This window comes from Scyliorhinus canicula, chromosome 12 (assembly GCF_902713615.1).
Source record: "Scyliorhinus canicula chromosome 12, sScyCan1.1, whole genome shotgun sequence".
NCBI lineage: Eukaryota > Metazoa > Chordata > Chondrichthyes > Carcharhiniformes > Scyliorhinidae > Scyliorhinus > Scyliorhinus canicula.
In genome coordinates, this window is record NC_052157.1 from 149,950,116 (window position 1) to 149,964,491 (window position 14,376).

Below are 14,376 nucleotides of genomic sequence, written 5' to 3' on the forward strand. Positions count from 1 at the left end.
CAGTGACTGTCCTCAAATATGACCTTCTCAGAGAAAGCTAGCGACGTCGATAGTCTTGGAACATTTCACAGAGTGAAATAGCCTGTGATACTTTACTGGAGAATTGGTGGACGGAAGAAGTTTGAGGGAAATACCCAAAAGGACTTTTGACAGATGCGAAACCCCTCATTTTTAGACCCTCGTACTTCTTTAAAATAATGTAATTCATTCAAAATGCTATCGTCCCTGCAACGGGAGGATTTCAAATGATTGGTAGACACAGTGAAGCAGTAGCAGTAGATATGATGCAGGCTAAGCAGGTGGATAGAGGCGATTTGGGACAGTGTAATTTATAGGCGCTTTGGTCGGTTTTAACCCAGCAGCCGGAAAGCACATAGCAGCAGGAGATAAATCATTGCTTGAAGCTGCCAAACTCAGCACATTACAGAGGATCGTGTGGGAGACAGCAACAATCTAATCTGGGGGTACAGATGACTACAATAAACCACTCGAGCTTCATTGCTGCAGTTTATGACCGTGCCTGAACCCTGAGATTACGGTTATCTCTTTGTAATGACTCTATGCTACCCATTGTTCTCTGTGTAATTTACTGATAGCCTGACATGCCTTCCCTACTTTGTATACAAGGAACACAGTTTACTGACTCAGCAGAGTACCGATGGAAATGTGCCCAGAAATGCTCGTTGTATTTCTGGCTTTAGAACAACACTGTCTCTCCCTATGTATTTCAGAAACATTGTAGTATCATTTTTGAGGGTATTTAATGCACATATTTAAACCAGCATGTTCCCATTGCTGTTGCATATAATTCATTATTTTCTATTAATTGCATTGCACTCATTGTCCAATCTAGTCTGGCAGAGACCCTCCTGAATGTGAAATATTTCGCCTATAATGCTGAGTTTTAGGCCAGATTTCCCTTTTTCCTCAGTAACTCTGCATGGATTTGAAAGCCTAGATTTTCCTAGTGGCGTTATTTCAACACTGACGATAACCTAATGCAGCGAATGAGCCTCTTAAACCAATGTAAATGTAGGGTTAAATAATTCACCAGCAGAATGTGCAGCTTTATGTACCAAGGCTCAAAGACCATTTGTGAAAATGCATTTGACTAGCCTGGGTGGTCTACAAAATTCACCCAATAGGAAAAAACAGTTCGGACCAGCATTCTGTCTCCCAGCTTTTTACTGGTGTTCCATTTTAATGTATACGAGACCAATTCACACGAGTATTCTTATTTTCCCGTTTTTATGTTTTTTTTCCTTCCTGGATGTATCTGAGTTTCCCTGTGGGTTGCCAGTAAACATACGTAAGAAGTATTACAACACCAGGTTAAAGTCCAACAGGTTTGTTTTGAATCACTAGCTTATCGAAGCACTGCTCCTTCCTCAGGTGAATGAAGAGATATGTTCCAGAAACACATACATACAGATAAAGTCAAGGATGCAAGACGATACTTTGAATACGAGTCTTTGCAGGTAATTAAGTCTTTACAGATCCAGAGAGAGGGATAACCACAGGTGAAAGAAGTGTGAATTGTCTCAAACCAGGACAGTTGATAGGATTTCGCAAGCCCAGGTCAGATTGGGGGGGGGGGTGAATGTAATGCAACATGAATCCCAGGTCCTGACTCATGTGTGCGGAACTTGACAATAGGTTTCTGCTCGGCGATTCTGCGTTGTCCCGCGTCCTGAAGGCTGCCTTGGAGAACGCTTACCCGGAGATCAGAGGCTGAATGCCCTTGACTGCTGAAGTGTTCCCCAACTGGAATGGAACATTCCTGCCTATCTTAAAGGATAGTGAGAAAGTGAAAAATGAAACCATCTTGAAGTTGATGGGTTTTTTTTGGGGGGGAGGTGCCACGTGAATGTCACTTTAAGAAATGTTTGGCTGCTCATGTTACTACAGTGATGTCAGAGTGTGGGTGGACCTGAGCTCTGGCTCTGTTTTTTAGTTTCACTTTGAGAAAAGCTTGGGTGTGTCTTTGTATGCAGTGTTGGAGCTGAAGCCAGACAAAACAGATGTACTGCTGTTCTCTCTGCCATGAAAAGACTATCTCTTGATCATTTAGTCAATTCAGAATTATAAATGTTCTCAGTAGTGAATGTAAACCTGATGTGCTTCTGTTGAAAGGTGTTTCTTTTGTCTTCTAGATGTTGTTTGGGAAGTTATTAAGGATGACTTAGTGTTGTAGTCTTTGGTGGGTTTAATTTGAATTAATGGTTGCTAAGGTGTTCACTATATGTTTTAAAAAGGTTAATTTGAGTTCATAGAATAAACATTGTTTTGCTTTAAAAAATACTTTTCCATTTCTGCTGTACCACACCTGTAGAGTGGGCCGTATGCTCCCCATACCACAATCTATTAAAAGTTGTGGGTCAGGTGAATTCCATGATACACTTTGGGGTTCTCTAAACCCTGGCCCATGGCAGGTGGGACAGACAGGCAGCAGCGGGAGCTGCCCCCATTATGGGTATACACGATCCAGGGGGTGGCATGGCAGACCCATGGGCACTGAGGCCCTCCCCCCCTCAGCCCATGGTCAACGCCTCCCCCCAACGATGGCGGCCCACCACCCTCAACCAAGTCTGTCTCCCCCCCCCCCCCCCCCCCCCCAGGAGGAAATAATTGTTGGGCTATAGGATGCAGGTTGAGAGTGGCTCTTGCTAAATTGCTCTTTCAGAGTGCTAGCCTTTGTATGACAGGCCAAATGGCCTCTTTTTGTGCTGAAACCAGTATTCAGATCTATTCTAATTTTGCTTCCAAAGTAGAAACTTTACGCTTTGGAATTTAAATGTTTATTTAGTGCCTGTGCAAAGAAGCTGTGAAAATCTTGTTTCCCATTTGTAATTTTTCTCTGATTTTCTAAATTTGTCAATAGGTATTAAAGGTCGAGTAACGTCATTAAATGGATAATCTATCCCTGGAGCATCAGTACATATTACTGGTCGGACAAACTTAAAAGCCTAAAACACATATAAGGAAGGAGAATACTTTAGAATGCTCGTCGCTGGCAACTATCAGATTAAGGTACAAGGGGCGCAATTCTCCGCTCTCACGAAAATTCGGAGAATAGCGGGCAGCGTAAATTTTTACGGACACACTGGTCCGATGCCCTCCCGCTATTCTCCCCCCACCCGACATGAATCGCTGCCCGCCGTTTTTTTACGGCGAGCAGCGATTCTCTCCTGGCCGATGGGCCGATTTCCAAGGCCTTTACGGCCGTTTTTACAAGCGTAAAAGTACCGTTCTCGGGAACCATGGCACCGATTGGCACGGCCGTACCACGGCAGTGCCAAGGGTGCCACGGGCCCACGATCGGTGCCCACCGATGGCGGGCAGCGGGTACTTACCCCACGCACTCTTTCTCCCTCCGCCGCCCCGATGGATCCAGCCGCGGGGCTTCTGCGGGGCATAACGGCCCACGCATGTGCGGGTTTCACGCACAAGCGCGATGATGTCATCCGCGCATACGCGGGTTGGAGTCGTCCAATCCGCGCATGCGTGGCTGACGTCATCTGACGCGTCAGCCGTCGCTAACACTGGCTAGCGGGCTTAACGAAATTCGTTAAGCCCGCGATGCCGGAGTTCACGGCCGCGCGATGCTAGCCCCGACCGGGGAGATGAATCGGTTCCCGGTTGGGGCGGCGGAGGCTGGCGTCAAACGCGCCCGTTTTTGACGCCAGCTTCCCGAGTTTTCGTAACTCGGGAGAATCGCGCTCAAGGTTCATTGTAATGGGTTACGGAGGCGGTGTGGGCTTAGGTAGGGTGCTCTTTCCAAGGGCCAGTGCAGACTTGGTGGGCGGAGTGGCCTCCTTCAGCACTGTAAATTCTATGATTATATGATTCTGTGTCCGGGTGTCATATTGAAAAGCCGCCCAACACCACTGACCCAACTTTGAAGGACGAAAGTGGGCCTCCTAACTAATGAAGGTGAAGGTAGATCTCTGGGAGCACTCTGAGACCGGATGATAGACCTTCTACAAGACACCAAATCCTGGGGAGGGGGGACAGCGGACCTTCATCTGCATCCCATTAACGGAATGCAAATGAGGTTCACGCCGGCCTCTGGCGTATTTTCCGATCCTCCATGGCAGGCACCAGAAATCCCGCTGTAAATTCATGCTGATGTGAAACCGATTTCTCACCCTCCCGTCGTATTGTCTCCCCCCCCCCCTCCCCCCCCCTCCCCCCTCTCCCCCCCCCCCCCCCCCCCCCCCCCACCACCACGCCCACCACTGAACCCGCTGGCGGATTCTGCCCAATGTATTCATACTTCAGTGAAGAGAACTTTAACGTTACGGAAAATAAATTGACTGCTGTAAACTGGGCCGTTATTAATAGTTTAATCTACAGCCAAACATTGGGAAGTACAAAGACATTTTTGGTACAATAGAAGTATAACATATCCTTGAAACATAAATGCTCCGGCTGGGTAGTTAAGCAACTCTGGCCGCTGAACACAGTAAGGGGAAATATCAAACTAACAGAAAAGGCTTATACTAATGGAACGTAAAAAAAAATGGGGAAGATTAAGAGAGTGATTAAAAAAACAACAAGGTACACAAATACATTATCGAGGGGTGCAAGTGAACATGGAGAGAACTTGCAAGAGATTTAAAGTGAAAAATGTAAGTTTTAATAAATCTATTAAGGGGAATTGTGTTTGTTCACCCTGGCAATCTATCTTTTGGAATTCCATTTGCCATACAAGCAGGCCCAGCACGGTTCAATTCCCCTACCAGCCTCCCTGAACAGGCGCTGGAATGTGGCGACTAGGGGCTTTTCACAGTAATTTCATTGAAGCCTACTCGTGACAATAAGCATTTTTCATTTCATTGTGTTTTATTTTGTTTGTTCTTGAGCGGGTGCTTTGCTGGTAAGGCCAGCATTTATTGCCCATCCCTGACTGCCCTTCAGGCACCTTCAAGCTTGCTAAGCTTTTACGGAAGGCAGTGAAAAATCAACTACATGGTGTGGGTCTGGAGTTATGAGTAGGCCGGGTAAGGAGGGCAGATTTCCAGCCCTGAAGGGTATTAATGAACCAGATGGGTTTGTAGGATAATCTGGTTGTTTTCTGATCATTATTAATGAGACTAGCATTTTATTTCATTTATTAATTAAGTGAATTTAAATTCCTGCAGCTGCCATGTGGGATTTGAACCCCTATCTCCAGAGCATTAGTCTTGGCCTCATTCGCCTACTCTGGGATTACTGGTTCAGTAATATTACTGTTTACTGTGGTTATTGTCATTGACATATCGTGGGTTTGTTTGCTGTTTCCTTTCCTCTTTTTCCTCCCAGCTACAATATTTTTGTTTATACCTTTGATCAAGGTTTTGCCTCTCTGTCTCCAGTGACCAACACTTTCAGCATTTCCTGTTTTCCTCACGCCTTCCGAGAAACGTCTTTCCCTGTCCACCACAACTCCCTACAAAGAAGGTCAGATCACCCCTTTGCCTCCTCACCTCGGGAGTATGACACCCACATTTATCCAGTGTCTTACAGCTCCCGCCCTTTCTAGTGTGCGATGAATTGGTGCTGGATGTTACTGGGTTTTATTTGTCGAAGGTTGGAAGGGTCCCTTCGAAACAATCTCTTTTCATTTGATTTTACTGTTTTAAAATGGCTCACTTAAATTGAAAGACTTGTATCTAGACGCAGGCTGGTGATTTGTCTTTGCAGGTCAGTGCCCCAGGCTATCTCCCAGTCTCAAAGACAGTTACCGTTGAGAATACAGTTCGTGGCCCAGACTGTGGATTTTATCCTGACCCCCAGCACCTGCTTTGATGGCTACATCTATCACAGCTTCAGTGCACTGCAAACATTCCTCAAGTGTATTCACTTGAACTACCCCAGCATTACTCACCTTTACAGCATCGGACGCTCTTCGCAAGGTAGGTTCAAGATCTGATTCATCAATGAAAGGGGTTCATTTGATATCTGATTGAGGCTGTAACAATTCACTGTTGTACTCTGGTGTACGTATCGCTTTTTAAAAAAGGACCATCTTGAAGGAACAGAGAATGTGGCAATCTTCAAGTTCAAAAGATGTGAAGGTTAAGTGGATTGGCCATGATAACATTGCCCCTTAGTGTCCAGGATGTGCAGATTAGGTGGGGTTACGGGGAGTGGGTAGAGTGCTCTTTCAGAGGGTCGGTGCAGACTCGATGGACCGAATGGCCTCCTTCTGCACTGTGGGGATTCTATGTAGGAACAACCTGCTGGGAAAACTCCACTGTGAAGTTCCACCATTTTGGCAAGGGTTAGGCTGCTGAAGTTGAATGCTCATTTTGTTTTGCCGCTTCCTGCTGACAGTAAATTAGTGCACCTCTCATTGGCCATTTGGTAGAGCCAGTCAGTCCAGAAGGGGGCCACTCGGCCCATTGTGACTGTCTGCACTTCGCGCAAGGAATTCAACACTAAAATCTGAGCCTGCACCCTCTCCCTGACTCTCAAACCACTCCTCTACTGACTCTTGTTGTCAAATTCTCTTCCCAGCACCTCTTTTCGGAGCAACGATATCCTATTGAGTGATCTGAGCACAGAGTGTAGTGATCTCTGTATATGTTAATACATGATTAGTTAATGTGTTGTCAGTACAGTCAAATGATCACTAGATGGCAATACTAACAGGAACTATATAAGGAGTTTCCCGCTCTTTCTTTAGGTTAGTGTGTATTGCAGCTAAAGGATAGAAGTGATCAGCTCAGAGTGTAGTGTATTATATTAATTGCTAATTTAATCTAATCTTAGTTAATTCTATTACTGGTCAAAGTATTAAAGTAAAAGAACTCACAAGTATATTATTTTGTTTTCAATAAATAATTTGTCATCAACTGGAAGACTTTGACTGTTTATCATCAAGTTAAATACAACTCGGCAAGTCAGACAAGTAATATATATATTACATCCCTGTAATAAAACACAGAGTAAGTGTTATGACCCCTTAGGGGGCCAAGGACCGTGCTCTATATGATTCCCCCCATTGCCCTCAGAGTATGAACTCTCGTGGTAATTCAGGGCGGGGTTTCCCCTTAACAAGGGGGAACAACTCAGTGTAAAAACCCTGACCTGGGTGTGGGTCAGGGAGGGTGACCGTTCGGGGGAGAGGAGTTGTAGCTTTGTGATTTTGCGTATACTGTAATAAACCTTTGTCATTCCTATTCTCTGTGCATTTCTGTTATCGCTCCCGGCGGATTCTGCAGCGGACATGAAGCTTGCTCCGTTAGGATTAGACCCCTTACATGTATTCAATTACGTAATTTCTCCTTCTAATTTTAACATCCTTTTTGTGTTTTTCTCTCAGTTACTTTTTTGTTGTTGAGAAGAGCTGTTTGAATAGTCAGGACTAAGGAAAATGGTTTTGGTGGAAGCATTCAGCCTGGGAGCACAGGGAACTGATTTATCAGATGCAGCTGAAATGACAATTCCCCAAAGTGCCTCAGACTGCTGACTGTGGCTTTACTGATCTTCATTCACTTCCTCATCCTGTTAGGATTCAGTAAACCAGTTCCCTTGATGATGTTTAAACAAAAACAAGCCCTATGTTTATCTCAGACTGACGCTGAGGGCTTGTTGCAGTTCCACCCCATGCTTTGGGAGATGAAAAATGTTATTGATGATCTCCTCGTAAAGCAGGAAGGATGTTTACATTGATAGACTCCATCCAACAAATACCTTGAAGTAATTCCTGCAGCTGCGTTTTATATTCACTGAGAATTTCCTTCACCTTCCTTTATAAGAGTAGGTCAGAGGCTGGGTATTGTGTGGCGTGTGACTCATTTCCTGATTCCTCAAAGCCTTAATCCATCACCTACAAGACAAGTTAGGAGTGTGATGGAATCCTTTCCATTTGCCTGGATGGGCACAATTGTAACAAAACTGCCTCCCTTCTTAAACAGGCTGTTACATTAGCCATTTTACAATCCTCTGGGACCCTCCCTGCCTCTAGTGATTCATGAAAGATCACTGCCAATACCTCCACAACCTCTTCAGCTATCTTCTTCAGAATCCTGGAGTGTAGTCCATCCAGTCCAGGTGATTTATCCATCTTTAGACCTTGCAGTTTGCCCAGAACCTTCTCCTTAGTGATGGCCACTACACTCACCTCTGCCCCCTGACTCTCTTGAAGATCCAAAGACGTGCAGGTTAGGTCGATTGGCCATGCTAAATTGCCCTCAGTGTCCAAAGGGGTTGGGTGGGGTTGCTGGGTTACAGGTACGGGGCAGAGTTGTGGGCTTAAGTAGGGTGCTCTTTCCAAGGGCCGGTGCAGGCTAGATGGGCCGAATGGCCTCCTTCTGCACTGTAAATTCTATGTTCTATGTTCTGGTATGCCAATGGTGTCTTCCTCTGTGAAGACTGCTGCAAAGTACCGATTCGGTTCCTCTGCCATTTCTTTGTTCCCTATTACTCCGTCTCCATTTTCCAGTTGTCTAAAGTCCATTCTTGCCTCTCTCTTACCTTTGTATATCGGGAAAAAACCTCTTGCAATGTTCTTCCACATTATTAGCTCGCTTACACTCATATTTTATCCCCCCCCCCTATTGTTTTTTTAGTTGTCCTTTCCTTTGCTTTTAAAGGCTTCCCAATCCTCTGGCTTCCCACTAATCTTCACCATATTATGTGCCTTTTCCTTTGCTTTTATTCTTGACTTCCCTTGGCAGCCATGGTTGCCTTGTCCACTCCTTAGCATGTTTCCTCCTCCTTTGGATGAATTTCTGCCTCCCAAATAATTCCCCAAAATTCATGCCATTGCTGTTCCCTGCTCGGCTCCTTCTCCAATCAACTCTGGCCAGCTCCTCCCTCATATCTTTGTAGTTACCCTTATTTAATTGTAATACCGTAGTTTCGCCTTCTCAAACAATTAGGTTAATTTTATCATATTGTGGTCATTGCTCCCTAAGGGTTCCTTCACCTTAAATTACCGAAACAAGTCTGCCTCATTACACACCATCAAATCCAGAATTGCCTGTTCGCTAGTTGTCTCTACCACAAGCTGCTCCAAAAAACATTTCACAAATTAATTTTAAAAAAATAAATTTAGAGTACCCAATTCATTTTTACCAATTAAGGGGCAATTTACGTAGCCAATCCACCTAGCCTGCACATCTTTGGGTTGTGGGGCCGAAACCCAGGCAAACACGGGGAGAATGTGCGAACTCCACACGGACAGTGAACCAGAGCTGGGATTGAACCTGGGACCTCGGCGCCGTGAGGCAGCAGTGTTAACCACTGTGCCACCGTGCTTCTCACAAATTCCCTCTTTTGGGGATTCGCTACCAACCTGATTTTCCCAGTCCACCTGCATATTGAAGTCCATCGTGATTATTGTAACATTGCCTTTCTTATATGCCTTTCCTATCTCCTGATTTATTTTCTGCACCACAGTCTGACTGTTGCTTGGGGACCTGTACATAATTCTCATCAGGGTCTTTTGCCCACCACATTACAGGAAGGATATCATTGCTCTGGAGAGAGTGCAGAGGAGGTTTACAAGAATTTTGCCAGGGCTATGAAAGTGTAGGTACGTGGCAAGATTAGATAGGTTAGAGTTATTTTCTTTGGAACAAAGAAGGCTGAGGGGTGACTTAATTGAGGTGTACAAAATTACGAGGGGAAGAGATAGAGTGGACAGAATAAAATTGTTTCCCTTGGTGGAGAATTTTAGAACTAGGGGACATAGATTCAAGATAAGAGGCAGAAGGTGTAGAGGGAACACGAGGAAGAACCTTTTTACGCAGAGGGTAGAGGGTGTCTGGAATTCGCTGCCCGAGTTGGTGGTGGAGGCAGAGACCCTAAATTATTTTGAAGGGTTCCTGGATCTGCACCTTAGGTGCTCTACAGGGCTATGAACCGGGTGCAGGAAGGTGGGATTAGAACGGGCACCTGAGATGCCTCGGCCTGGCATGGGCAAGATTGGCCGCATGGCCTCCTTCTGTGCTGTAACTTTTCTATGATTCCATGGTCGCCACGAATGGGAACCAGATGGAACAGCACTCGTGAGGGTTTCTCAGGGGATCGGAGGCCCCCAGGTGCATGCCCTTGGGAAGGCTGGTATCCTGCTGGTGCCACCAGGGCACCCTGGCAGTGCCACCTGGCTTGCCATGCCAAGGTGCCCAAGTGGAACTGTCAGCTAGCTGGGGTACTGCTAGGGTGCCAGGTTGGCACTGCCAAGGCATCAAGCTGGCATTTTATGTGTGCTGGCAATCAGGCTGGGGTGCCCTGCACTGGTGTTGGGGGGTGCAGGCGAGGCCGGGGATCCTCCCATTGTATGTTGGGGCTTGGGAGGGTCAGGGGCCAAGTCGGGTGCTTCGGAGATCGGGACACTATTTCAAAATGGCATCCCGATCTTTCGCGACACGGAGGAGTTCCTCCGAGCGGAGCTTCTCGATGTAGAAAACGTGGCTATGTGCGGTTTTGGCCAAGCATTCCCTATTGACGCCCCTTATTTAAAGTGAGTGGCATTGTATAGCCATGTATTTCTCGCCGCTACGAGGGCCGGGAAACACGCGGCTAAACGTGCTCGCTATGGGACTTTGTTCCCATTTAGTTGAATCGTGCTTGTCGTTACTCTGTACTCTGGATTTTCACATTGGACAACCATCAGTGCAAAATATACATTGTTATTTTAATTACAGGCTTTAAACTGGGTGATAAATATATTTATTATAATGAACAGTTGTGTTGTATGTTTGACTGGCAGTGAAAAGACTGGATTTTTTAAATAGCTTTGTCCCTGGGGACTTTGTGTATATGTGTTTAAAAATAGATTTGAATGGTTACTACTCAGCAGTGGGTTGCAGGATGAGATGTTACTTCCTGTGGATTTAAGCTGTGCAGTATCGCAGAAATCTTCCCTGGCTGTATGTCCCACCACGCACCTTCTGCTGTTCAATCTTGGGCCAACCACTTGTTCACCCTCCCCCACTTTGTTGCAGCAAATGTGACAAACCCTGCCTGATTCTCAGTGCTGCGGATTTATCTTCCCACATATCTTTGCTCTTCCAGGATTTGAAATCCTCTCTCAATACAGTATTAATCTCCGTGATTGTGTTTTCAGTCACTCCCCCGATCTCTTGCCTTCTTGGCGAGGTTCATGCCACACATCAGTGACCGTTAGGTATCAAAGCACTTTTTGCAGTGTGAAAGGTACATTGTAAGTGTTGGCTGATGTGTTATCTGTGTTGGTCTAACATCAACTGCAATTGGATGCAGTGAAACGAGAAACAGGCTTCCGACACAGGAGATGGCCCAACACTGTTTTATTGAACCTGCTGATTGCTGTATATAATCTGCTGTGGGTTGACACTCTATTCCTCTAACTGATAACCTCCTACTGGCTTGACCAGACTAGCTCTCTATCACATGGTGATGATGTTCATTGGCCTGTGCACTGTGACTATCTCTCTAGCCGTGTCCTGTGAGAGAGGGAGAGCCTTAATGCCCTGTGGGCTTTATAGTGGTGGTGTCCTGTCTGGTGATTGGTTGTTCTGTGTCGTGTGTGTTCATTGGTTATCCTGTGTGTCAATCATTGCCTGTCTGCATCACATGATATACATGAGAGGATATTATGACAGAGGCGGCTGTCCATTTTGTGAATGAGGGATCATTGAGATGCAAAGTTGCTGTCTGCCTTCATGGTTTCATAAGCCAAAGATCTCTACACCTTCAGGAATCAGAGTAAAAGGTCATTTATTTTGGAAAGAAAATGTCTGCCCCCTATTTTTATCCATTTTCACTGGCCTGAACCAAGTTTTTTTTTAAAAAAGGACTGGTCATTTTGTAAATTTAAATTCCTGGTCGGCACTTACAATGGCACAAAGGAGCAGAACGACCAGGGTGGCACGTTGCTCCTTTTACACTACTCACTCTGAAACCAAAAAGCAGGCAGTATAAATCTGCTACACGTCACCACTTGCACATATTTTTAGAAACATATGATGAATTTCGACACTTTTCAAGGTGAGAGATGTTAGTGCTGGGGAGTGGAACATTGTTCTATTTTTTTCCCCTCCAGTGTCAGCATCAAGCACTCCCAGGTCAGAGTGAACGTGACTGGCTGCAAAGTAATCCTCTCTCAACACATAAGATCAGAAGAAGCGAGAGCAGGCATAGGCCACTTGGCCGATTGGGTCTGTCCTGCCATTCAATAAGATCGTGGCAGGTCTGAGTGTGCTCTTTCCTGTCAGTCCTTTGGATCAAAAATCTGCCTAACTCAGCCTTGAATGTATTCAGTGGCTTAATCTGCAGTTTGCTGAGGGACCTGAGGCTTTGGGATCTACCCTTTGCATCAGATACCTTGGGTGAGCGCTGTTCAGTATTGGTCTCCACAAATGTGGACCAGATGGAGCGGCAATTGTGGGGGTCTCCTCGGGGCCTGGAGGCCCCCAGGTGCTTGCCCTCTGGGCAGGGTGGTACCCTGGCAGTGCCATCTGGGTGACAGTCTGGCACTGCAAAGGTGCCCAGGCAGCAGTGTCAGCTTGCAGGAATGCTGCCAGGGTACCAGGTTGGCACTGCCAAGCTGGCATTTTTCATGTGGTGGAGACTGGGCTGGGGGTGCCCTGTGCAGACATTGGAGCGGGCCTTCCCCCTGCTACCTGTAGTGAGTTGAGGCTTGTGGGAGGAGTCAGGCGCGCTTCAGGGCTTTTAATCTGGTGTTTGGGATGGAGGTTGAGAAGGAAGATTGACTGACTGCTGTATAAACTAAAACCTCAATGGACTGTGAAACCTGTCTTTTGTTTATAATGGATTAGAGTCAACATCAGACACAAACTGACTCTGTACTTCCAGGTCACTGGCTCTCATGAGAAAATCATTCATCTTCTTGTGAGTTAATGCCCCGTCTGGACGTTATCAGGAGGGGGATAATATTGCTGTCAGAATTAATTGAAATAATAAAATGTGCGCTTCACATAATGGGACGCAACGTCATCCCATTAGGTTACGTTTAATGGATTAAGGTTTCATATAGTGCTATTGGAAGTTTAAATAATTGACGAGGTTTGGTTAAAGTGGCAGTATTAAAATCAGCACACTACCTCTGTGTGGGATTTCCAGGACCATTAATTCAACATCATTGCGTCCTGTTTGTGGATTATCAACAGGCAACAATAACAAATTTAGCAGAGTTTGATTCTGGGCCAATTTGCACATGCTGCCAAAATCATCAGGGCCTTTTTTTTTAATGTGGCCTGGTGCTTGCCTGAAATATGCCAAGGCCTGATTCCAATACTGTGTCCCATCCATCCAGAAGACAGGAGGCGAAATATATATATAAATATATCTACGTCAACCCAGCTACTTTCTAAAATTATTATTTTATTTTGTGAACGGACGGAATCCAAATAGTCTACCATTTACCACCCAACAAGTAGCAACATAAAGATCTCTGTCCAGGTAAATTGCCCGACTCTTATCTATCGTGTGTATTACCGGAACTTAGGGATTCCTGTATCAGTTCCTGTAAGACTAATTCATCTCTGCGCATCTTCTTCCGTGCCTTCAAAGTCCTCGCTTCTGGAAACACAGATCACCCTGCAATAGTTGCAACCTCGGAAGGAATACATTCTGGACTCTAGACCCAGTGGGACCAGACGACACATTCATGGCATTTCCCAGGCTTCTCTCTTCTCACCTATGGATCAAGTGCACCGACCCTGCTGTTGTTGAGCACTATTGGACTTTCCCGTTGCTTACTGTTCCATCAAATTTCCAAGATTGGAACATTGACAGGGCCAAGAATTTAAAGTATCGACATGTACAATGCATAGTAGGACGGGAGGTCTTGAAGCTCAGTGGGTAGCATCCCTGCCCCTGAGCCAGAATCTCTGGATTCGAGTCCCACTCTCGGACCTGATGACCAAGGAAGGTGCATTCACAGTGCGGTCAAGCAGGCTGATTGTCAACTTGTACATCTTTCCAACACACGCCAAAAACTTGCGGTAAGAGCAGAAGAGACTCCTTGTCAGCCATGTTTGATATGGAATGGTGTCCCTCAATCTATAAGCCTCTGGCGACAGATGAGCAACCTGTTCTGGGAATTACTAGCTATGGAAACAGACTGGGTGCGGGAAGAGAATTGGAATGGATGGGTGGAGTATTATTCAAGGGACAGTTTTCAACGTGATCACCCAAATGTCTTAGTGTGTTGCAGGGGCGAGCTGGAAGCTATGCTTCCTGGAGCTGTACACTTTGTGGAATTTAATGATGCCAATTGTACCAGGTGTAGCAACACAGACTGTACCGGGGGTAAAAGAAAAGGATGGAAGGAGAGTACACGGGGAAGAGGGAGAGGGGACAAATACGGAGGGTGAGAGAAGGGAAAATAGCAGAGAGGAGAGATAAACGAGGAAGTGAAGGGTGAGGGGTGAGGGA

General features: G+C 45.8%; 1 protein-coding gene and 1 long non-coding RNA gene across 2 annotated transcripts in view; one reads left to right on the plus strand and one right to left on the minus strand.

Moving 5' to 3' along the window:
- LOC119975031 overlaps positions 1–14,376 on the minus strand; it is a 93,170-nt gene that overhangs the window by 61,532 nt on the left and 17,262 nt on the right. The gene's annotated exons all lie outside the window — the stretch shown is intronic.
- Positions 5,788–14,376, plus strand: part of LOC119975030 (carboxypeptidase M-like) — a 127,067-nt gene continuing 118,478 nt past the window's right edge. The window contains exon 1 of the mRNA XM_038814488.1: positions 5,788–5,897. The gene's annotated coding sequence lies outside the window, so the exon portion shown is untranslated. The remainder of the gene's footprint in view (positions 5,898–14,376) is intronic.